The following is a 9,994-nucleotide window of genomic DNA, read 5'->3' on the forward strand; positions in this document are numbered from 1 at the left end:
TTATACTCCATTTCACACATCAGGCGATACGCTGTGAAGGGTAGCAAGACTTCTTGCCGTAGATGTGTTCACATTTTGGAATAGGGCAATATATTTACCACGCAGAAAAAAATGTTCCTTTTAGGGCCGAAGCTCCTTAAGGCGGCACCCGTTCGTCCCTCGTAGTCGTAGTAGTGCGTAACCAGTCGTAACGCTAGTACGAGATCTTGACGTCCCAGGTGGTGCTAGTGGGAGATTTTTCCTGCGCGTTGTTGAACAATAAAAAATTCGCAGCGTGCGCGTTAACTAAAAGCCGAATTCTTCTGTCTCTCATTCCCCATTAGCAGCCATTGGCATGTTCCAGTAGGAAACGTTAGTAGAAGTGGAAGTGTAAGTGTTAGCTAAAAGCCGACTTCTTGTGTGTCTCATTCCCATTAGCAGCCATTGTTTACCTCCAAGGTAGTGCCTGGTGAGATTTCTCCTGTGCGTGATTAAACAATAAAAATTTTGTTCAAAACGCCGTTGATTGATGAAATAAACCAACGAAAGACGCCAGATGTTTTCTAAACGCAAAACGAAAGAACGCCAGATGTTTCTAAAGCAAAACGAAATGACGCCAGCTGCTTAACGAAAGACGCCAGATGTTTTCTAAAGCAATGGTTCTCTAAACAATGAAAATTCACAGCGTACATGTAAAATTAAAGTGAGCTGCAAGTCGTCATAACTCATCGAACCTTTAGTATAAACGCGCCCGATCTCACGTCGGTGATTGTACTGGGCAGAATTCACGGAAGATTCACGGTTTACCGATGAACCTCCGCAGCTTCGCCCACTCATCATCATTCACTCCGTGGATATGCTGTGATTTTTTTGAGCTAACTGTTGCCTTCTTCATTTTAGTGGACCAGTGGTGAGTAGTGAGTTTTACCCAATTTATGTGGCACATACCCGCTTATGATGCGGATAGTTTTTACAGCGAAAGCCGTTATGAGATCATTTCAACAGCCGTTTTTGGCGCCGTAGTTGTCTGCCGCTGGCGCCGCCGGTGTCCGTAACCGCTATCGCGCGCAATAAGAAAAAAAAAATAAGACTAAAATGCAGGATAGAACGGGGTTTAATACTGGGCCCTCTGCGTGGGAGCCCATATTCTACCTCAGAGAAATGCCGGTGCATGAAACTGCTTTTGAAAAGAACTATGTACAGGCTCCTTGTCGGGAAGGAACCACATTAACATGTGTAATATAGCATGGTAGAAGAGCAAAATAACTACCAGGCGTCACAAAACGCAAATCCTGTAACCAGGTGTCACACAATGCGAATTGCGCAACGAGTGCGTTGTTGAATGCATCCAACCCATTGCAAAAGGCTCTGCCATAATTCTTCGTCGTCATCAGCCATAGCATCAACAAAGTGCACATAATGCCTTACAGGTGTTTGGCGGATAACACGGTTCACCGCAATTGACTAATAATTTCATAGTTGCTGCTTCCCTACTTCACAAAAATGATTAATCACGGCGAAGTGGGCATCTTGCTAGTGTCCTTGTATTGGTAGCCTCAAGTGAGTTTACAACGCGCTCTAGAAATGCCGCTCTTGCAGCTTTCTGGTCTAGTGGTTATGGCGCTAGACTGCAAACCCGAAGGTCGCGGGATCGCATCCCGGCCGCGGCGGCTACATTTTCGAAGGAGGCGAAAATGTCAGTGTCCGTGTACATGGGTATAGGTGCGCGTTAAAAAACCCGAGGTCGAAATTTTCGGAGCCCTCCACTACGGCGTCTCTCATAATCATATCGTGGTTTCGGGACGTTAAACCCCAGATATTATTATTATTATTATTATTATCTTCCAGCTTTCGCTGTGACTGTGCTGCGCTTTCCGCGCAGGCCTGGCATTTTTTGGTTCGTCGGACAAGGAAAGATTTGCCTAACAGCTTCTTTGTGAAAAAGGGTTTACAAGCTGGCATAAATTGATGTGACCAAGGCCTAGCCCGTTGCCTTTGCCCTACCGCATCGAGTTTGCCCTGCTGCAACGCTTCCATTCAGACGACCAGACAAACATTGCGAAAATTCTGGGTAGCTTTTGCACGTTCTACCGACATTAATGCAATACCTGCACTTCATAGCGCTCCTTCCTGATAAAAAGACGTTGCAAACGGCAGTTTCGCCGAAAGATGATTCGTTCGCTCTTTTCCACTCGTCCGCTTTATCCGATGCCTCGTATGCCTGCCCTTTGGCTGCCTTCTTCGCTCTCGCGATAAGCAACAAGTCTGACGGGGTGGGCGCCGTATCTCCTTGGCGAAAAAGGCTGGTTTATACTCCGATGCTCGCAAAGCGTGAATAGATTTGAAAAATGAATGAGTTGTACCTCGATGAAAATGTAGTAAGCTAAAGCTTTCTATGAAGGCCTCGACAAATTACACAGTTGAAGAACAATGCCCTCTCTAGGACAAGATTTAAAGCCGAGATGTATGACTGTTGACATCAGCAAAATTCCAACATTGCGAAAAATTGATTCGAAACCCGTATTCGTGTGGTCGCACGATGCGCATGAAACGAACGCTAAAAAATGATTTGTACGTATGTGTATCGTTCCTGCGTGTCCCATAGGGCTGCTCCAGATGCTGGCGAACGTTATACTCCGTTTCACCAATCAGGTGATACGCTGTGAAAGGTAGCGAGACGTCTTGCGGTTGATGCGTTCACATTCTGGAATAGGGCAATGCATTTACCACACAAAAGTATTGCTTCTTATTGTTTTTATACTGTTAAGATGACTAGTGCCTAATAAATACAGAAACCTCGTTATACGGCTGCTATTATACGGCTGCATTGTTCAGGGTCTCCCCCGCCACGATGGTCTAGTGGTTTTGGCTCTCGACTGCTGACCCGCAGGTCGCGGGATCGCATCCCGGCCGCGGCGGCTGCATTTTCGAAGGAGGCGAAACTGTTTGATGCCCGTGTATTTAGATTTAGGTGCACGTTAAAGAACCACAGGTGGTCGAAATTTGCGGAGCCCTTCACTACGGCGTCTCTCATAGTCATATCATGGTTTTGGAACTTTAAACCCCAGATATTATGATTATCGCTTAGCATCTACTTGGATCCGTTTTTTTTTGTGTTTCATTTGCAGGCTGTCGTGACGCGTCAGCGTTTAAAACGACAAAAATAGAGCACCAGACTCACTGATTTACTGTTTATGATTTATGTTTTGCTAACGGAGCTTCTTGAAGAGCTTCCACGGTGTTGCACCTTCTGTGTGAAACGGATTTTAGGAGAGCGATAACAGATGCTCTGCCAATGCCGCCCGACAGCAACGTCATTGAAGGCTGCGAAACAAACAGAAAGTACGCTTTCGTATCACTTGGAACGCTCTCAAAAATATTGTGCCTGTTGCTTTTTGTCAGAAAGGTGGTGCGCTATAAAAAGAAAAAGAGCCATTTTGTTTGAGAAGCGCTGCCGCAGGGCTTGGCGTCTGCATAATGCGGTCTCTGAAGGTGCCTTCAGCACGGCCAGGCTAGGTACGGGTAAAAGACGCGACTTTTTCACGCGCGCAAAAACGCAAAGTGACAACGTATAAAGAAAAAAAATACATATATCTCGCTTGTGAGCGCTGTCTTTCGTCTCAAAAAGCTGCATGTAGAAAATGCAGGAGTATTTTATATATCTCACGCAGAAAGTACGGACGCCATTGTGGGACTACATTCATTAGAGGTAGGATACGTGCATTGTGGCTATGTAGCCTTCGTTTCATTGCCAAGAAGAGTTGTCCGCCAGTATGGGCACCATGCATACGTTTGGAGCCGCCACAGTCGCTCGCTGCCTCCACCGCCAAAGCGGCCACGGCAGCATATTTGGCGGGATAAGGGAGCAGACGACGCAGGCGGCGGCAAGCCACTGCGCTGTGCTTTGGTGCTTCGCTTGGGACGTTTTCTTTCCCGTTTGCTTCCAAAAGACGCCAAATTGCTAGCAGCTGTCAGAGAACGCAGCGTTAGCGCATGTGCTTCTTTTCGACAGGCCTCGTGTATCCTCAGGCGAACGCGGCAACATAAAATGCGTGAGCTGGGGGATGACGACGGAGGTGGCGAGCCCGTTGAGCGAAACTGCGCACGTGTAACGCGGGCCACCTCGCTCAGGAAACAATCACAGCTTATCGCCCTCGCGCTAACGTGGCAGCGAACTCAGCTGCAGCTTGAAACTGGCGATACCAGCAATTAAAACGCTTTCCATCTTTGTGAACCTGTAGCGCTCAGGAAATATCGATGGATTGTATGGGTGCGCCACTTGGCATTTCCTACAAAGTGCCTGCTGCATATTCTGCTGTACGGCCCGGGTGTCCAATTAGAACCATCGTTACTGTAGCGCAATGTAGCATCCATAAAGTCTCACTCGTAAAGCAAATATACCCCATCTATTCACAAAACTCACTTTTGTGAACGAGTGCGCTCCATGTTCACGGCGATTCCGTTCATATTCTCTAAATGGAAACCGGTAAAAACGCGTGCGCGGAGAATTCATGTAGGTGTAATGCACGCACCAATTATTCGTGGAGTTCGGAATTCAACAGACACAAAACGAACTGCCTGCGAAAATACCTCGCGCCGTCAAAGCGGGAGCGTGGAGCGAGCAGGGGTGCAATCGCGGAGCGATGTTTTATGCTATAATATTCTTATCGTGCACCACCTGTGGCTGACTGATCGCGTTGATAACGCGTACGGACCGTCGCTCTGCTCACTGGCAAGGCGCGAAAAGCGCGAAAACTATAGTCATCGTAAACGGCATCGTTCTTCGATTTCACCCCATTGCGAGCGCGTGAGAGCATCCCGCCAAATCTGCGCTTCTTGCCGCTAGGGACACCATCGCTCGGGCAGCGGAGTTACGTCTGCACGAAGATTATAGCTATTGTGGTATTTCGCGTATCAAGGGACTTTCGGTTAGCCTGTCCGCTCTGACTCTTGAAGATTTGCTTTCATGTGCCATCTCTTATGCCCTGGCGCTGCGCGTTTCAGCTCACCAGCCGGCACGCAAATGACTTCATGTTGATCATCATTCCGCGAAAAAAAAAGTGACGCCGCGTGAAGAAAGAAGCGGGTTCTAACATCGGCCGTAAGGACTTCGTTCCGACTGAGCATACTGTGCTCTGTGAGGTACTGTGCGTTTCATTGTACAGCGGTGAGCATTCTTAGGGTGAACACAGGAGCGCGTGGCCGACGGCACTGTCAGCGCTGCGTAACGGTAATCGCTTGAAACATTGCACATGCGCATCATGCGTTCTACGAAATAATCTTTTCATCGCGCGCACGCAAGCGTATCCACGACAAGCGTCTTCATGACGTAGTGGGCGCGGTGGAAAGAGTGTATCGAAAAACACATGCTGCGCATGTGCAATGTTTCCAACGATGGCTGTTGCGCGGCGCTGACAGTGCCGTCAGCCACGCGCTCGCGCGTTCACCCTAACAGTGCTCACCGCTGTACATAAGCGACAGTGTATACTTGAAGCTTGTTGGAAGTTCATGCCAATGAGGACAATCTTGCTTGTTTCGCAAATCATTTTACGTCGTCTTGATGCCATTAATGGCGTCGCTGTATGCGTAGTAGTAGAAATTGTTGTGTATGGAATTCGCACACATTAGGCTCTTCTACTTCGTAACCTCAATGTGGATTTCTTGCAAAAATAATTGTAGCACAGACGTTTGTTTGGCTGCTGGGTAACAGGCTGGCAGTGGCCTTGGCGCAGGCTACCTAACGTGATGTTTAATGCAACATTACGAGGACGGCCATGACAGCGCCAACCATTGGTAGTTTGTCTAAAGCCTAAAGGTCTGGCAGATGTATAGGATGTATGTATAGCATATATAAGAGGATAATAGCAGTAGTGGGAGATCTGGGTAACAGTAGTAGTATTACATTATAATAATAACGAATACTATAACTAAACTGACTATGCACCAATTAGTATGACTTACGATGACAAGTAAGAGTGCGCGTGAATAGGAATGAATAAGTAAACTTGAGAATAAATCATAACGACTCAGCTATTGCTAGCTTGCACGTGACGTCATGGATTCACAACATGGCTCCAACATGGCGGCTTTAATGACGTCAAGGGAGTACAATCATGCGGTGATCAACCTGCTTCAATGTGACAACGAACGTTATTGGGTTTCTGTGGTGAATAACGATGGAACCAACATGCGATATAATGATAGCACTATTGCATAAATAGTGTAGCAAAAGGTAACGGGACACAAGGGGAACACGGAGACACACACGCACACAGCGCTACTCTTCGAACAAATAGGTTCTTTTTGGGCACCACATGATTCTTATGTGGTGTTTGCCTTGCAAGCCCGCCTTGCAACTTTTGCATAGTTGGATAGCACTAACATGACATCACAAAGTTCGCGTCCCACATTGTTGGTGCTCCAACGTGGCTCTTTCAGTGACATCAGTGGAAGCCATCGATAATGGCTGACTAATAATCACCCACCTAAATGAAAAGACGATGATTGAGTCAGCGAAATTGAAAATAACGAAAAAGAGCTCGGCGTATATAGAATGAATAACACTGGCTAAGGTATACTGAAATAGCCCAGCGAAACTGAGTGTGAACACGCAATGTCAGGAATGATTAAGAATGACTCAGCAAACTTTTCAGCGATAGACAAGCCTGGGTACTTCATAAAGTGATATACACGATCTCTCCTAGACACTTCATCCGGAGAAGGCAAAGTGTTCGTTGGCGTCAGCAATCATCCAGAAATATCAAGTCCCACCCTGGGCCAGACCACTAATACAAAATGGTCGGTAAAACTGCTTCACGCTCGAGATTATGAAAATGTTGTCCTTCAAGCAGTTGGGATATTTTTTTCATCAAGTATTAAAGCGTTTGCATGGAAATCACTCCCATGCCTCAAGAAACTATCCCGCCTTTATAAATAAGCAGTCGGGAGCACCTTCGTAAACCGCATTTATTTGAAAATAACGCACTACACTATCAATCAAATCCTCGCTGGAACACAGGGCTCCAGACACGAAATCTGGTAAATTACGGCCGCTGCTTGTCGTTCGTTAAGAGGCTCTGTAGGCGTATTGCATACGAAGCGGCCCAATTCTAAGTGGTGTACGGAATAGTAGTTAGGATGCTCAACTGTGATTTCAGGTGAACTTTTTCTGGGCTAGTTACGGCCTGATTACACTGCTATTCTTGTAATATGTAGAAAAATATGGCAGAGGTAAACACTGCAGATTAGTTTGTTCATGTTTCTTCTTTACCACGTCTAACACTGACAAAGAACAAGGTACGACGGGTAGTTGTGGTGTTGATCATTGTTTCATCACGGGAGTTTTTTTATAAGAAAGATAATATTGATCCTGAAAAGTCAGTGCAAGCTCTGCGAAATAAATAATTAAAATTGGGGCCATATGTGACGAAATGCACATATGTTTAACATGCGAGGCCTGCCACAGTAGAGAGTTGTGTCAAGCTGTATCAATTTAAAATCATAAACTCTCTCTTCTTGTTAGTACTTCACTTCCTTCTGGCTAAAGATTCGAAGGTGTACATAAACCTGCCAATAAGCATTGTGGTACCCTGCTTCTACCAGTTATGAAAGGAGTATACTCTGAAAAATTGTGATGCTCATTACTGCTTGACATTACCTTAAATATCATCGTACCAGCACTCACTGGATGCGCATGAATATGACTGTTTAAGTCGACATGAATGTACAAACTTACCCTACAGAACTAACACACATCACGAGGTGCATACGGCCAATCCTCTTTACTGTTGACCTTTTATTGAATGGCACTAGGTAGTTCAACGAAACACCTTCAACATTGTGATGTATAGGTAGAAATCAGAGCATGAATGGAATGCATTACCTTTAAAATTGACTTTCTTAAGACAAGGTTTTGCATAAGCCAAATAGTGCAATTATCCTTAGTCATAGCGTATAAAAATGTTCTCCTAGGTCTTATGCTCCAGGTCCCAGGAATAATTTCGAACACTCTCTGCAAGGCGAACATTTGACTGAAATTTGTGAAAGGTTTCGAAACTATGGCACACAAAAAAGTAAAACACGGCGCAATAACAATGGGCCAGTGGTCTTCAAAGTAGTTTGCCTACATGCCTTTTCACTGTAAAGCTTATGCACCGCAACACTGACTGCTAAGCCGGCAATCCTCCATAGTACAGAATAGGATTGTGAAGTGGGCATGTTGGTAAGCATTCACAGCTGGTATAAAATTGGCAAAATGAAAGCGGACACGAGGACTAAGAAAGAGTGAACACAAAATGAGGGCTGACTTTCAACTGAATATTTTATTGAAAGAACGCCTTAAAATACAATTAGCTGTGCATGCTCTTACAAGGCACAAAAAAAAACTTATTTCGACACTCTCTGACCACGAGTGTCGTCATGACTTGTTTTTGTGCATTGTAAGAGCATGCGCAGACAATAGTAATTTAAGGTGTTCTTTCAATTCTAAATGCGTGTTCATGTGCCCTTCGTTATATGTTTGGCGGTAGCTCAGTGGGCTAAACTCCCGCCATGCCATCGTCGAGGACCGAGAATCATGGGCTCGACTCCTGCCAACGGAACTTTTCATCATAGTTTTTTTTTCTTGCTATCTGATGGCGTTAATTTTGGTGACGTATTTCCGAGACGGCAATACGTCATGAGAGCCTTCATGGACCGGGGCATTAGACACTTTCGTGTTAAAAAATCCGGCAGATCCCACGCACTGTGTGAATCTATGTAATACAGAATAGCCAGCAGAGAGCTGCATACATCGCCTTGTTTCTATTTGAGGAAAATAGAGTGATTCATGTCATGATATCTAGTTAACTATATATCCCATGTTTGTCATGCATGCATGCGTGTACATTTTTTTATATAATGAGACGTATAGTCTGGTATATGCAACGCATGACCTGTCATTTACGTTCGCCACGCACTCATGTCATGCAGTACCAATTTTGGTGTACAGGCTCCGTGCAGACGTAACTCCGTTGCCCGAGCTAAGGTGTCCCTAGCGGCAAGAAGCGCAGATTTGGCGGGATGCTCTCGCACGCTCACAATGGGGTGAAATCGAGATACTATGCCTTATACGATGACTATACCGTTCGTGCTTTTCGCGCTTGGCCAGTGACCAGAGCGACGGTCCGTCCGCGTTATCAACGCGATCAGTCAGCCGCAGGTGGTGGACTATAAGAATAATATAGCATAAAACATCGCTCCGCGATTGCACCCCTGCGTGCTCCACACTCCCGCTGTGACCGGCGCGAGGTATTTACGCGGGCAGTTCGTTTTGTGCCGGTTGCGCTGTTCGTAGGAATGCCAAACTCAGGGAATAATTGCTGCGTTGTTGGGCGCAACAATACCTACAGGAATTCTCCGGACACGCGTTTTTACCGGTTTCCATTTAGAGAATATGAACGGAATCGGCGTGAATGGTGGATCGCACTTGTTCGACGACAAAAGTGAGTTTTGTGAGTAGATGGGGTATTTTTGTTCTTTGCGATTGAGAATTTATGGATGCTACATAGCACTACAGCAACGATGGGTCTAATTGGTCACCCTGGCCGTACAGAAGAATATGCAGGAGGCACTTTGTAGGAAATTAGAGGCAACGAAGGCTTGCGCAAATAAAGTTTTGTTCTTCTTTGCCAACTCAAACGAAGAGGCGCACCCGGCATACAATCCATCGATATTTCTGAGCGCTACAGGTTCACAGAGATGGAAAGTGTTTTCTTTTTGACACTGTGGCCGTGACAGTGCAATTGCTGGTATCGCCAGTTTCAACCTGCCGCTGAGTTCGCTGCCGCGTTAGCCCGAGGGTGATAAGCTGTGATTGTTTAGTGAGCGAGGCGGCCAGCGTTACACGTGCGCAGTTTCGCTCAACGGGCTCATCACCCCCGTTGTCTTCCCCCAGCTCATGCATTTTATGTTGCCGCGTTCGCCTGAGGATACACGAGGTCTGGCGAAAAGAAGCACACGCGCTAACGCTACGTTC

The sequence above is a fragment of the Rhipicephalus sanguineus genome, chromosome 8, assembly GCF_013339695.2.
Source record: "Rhipicephalus sanguineus isolate Rsan-2018 chromosome 8, BIME_Rsan_1.4, whole genome shotgun sequence".
Lineage (NCBI taxonomy): Eukaryota > Metazoa > Arthropoda > Arachnida > Ixodida > Ixodidae > Rhipicephalus > Rhipicephalus sanguineus.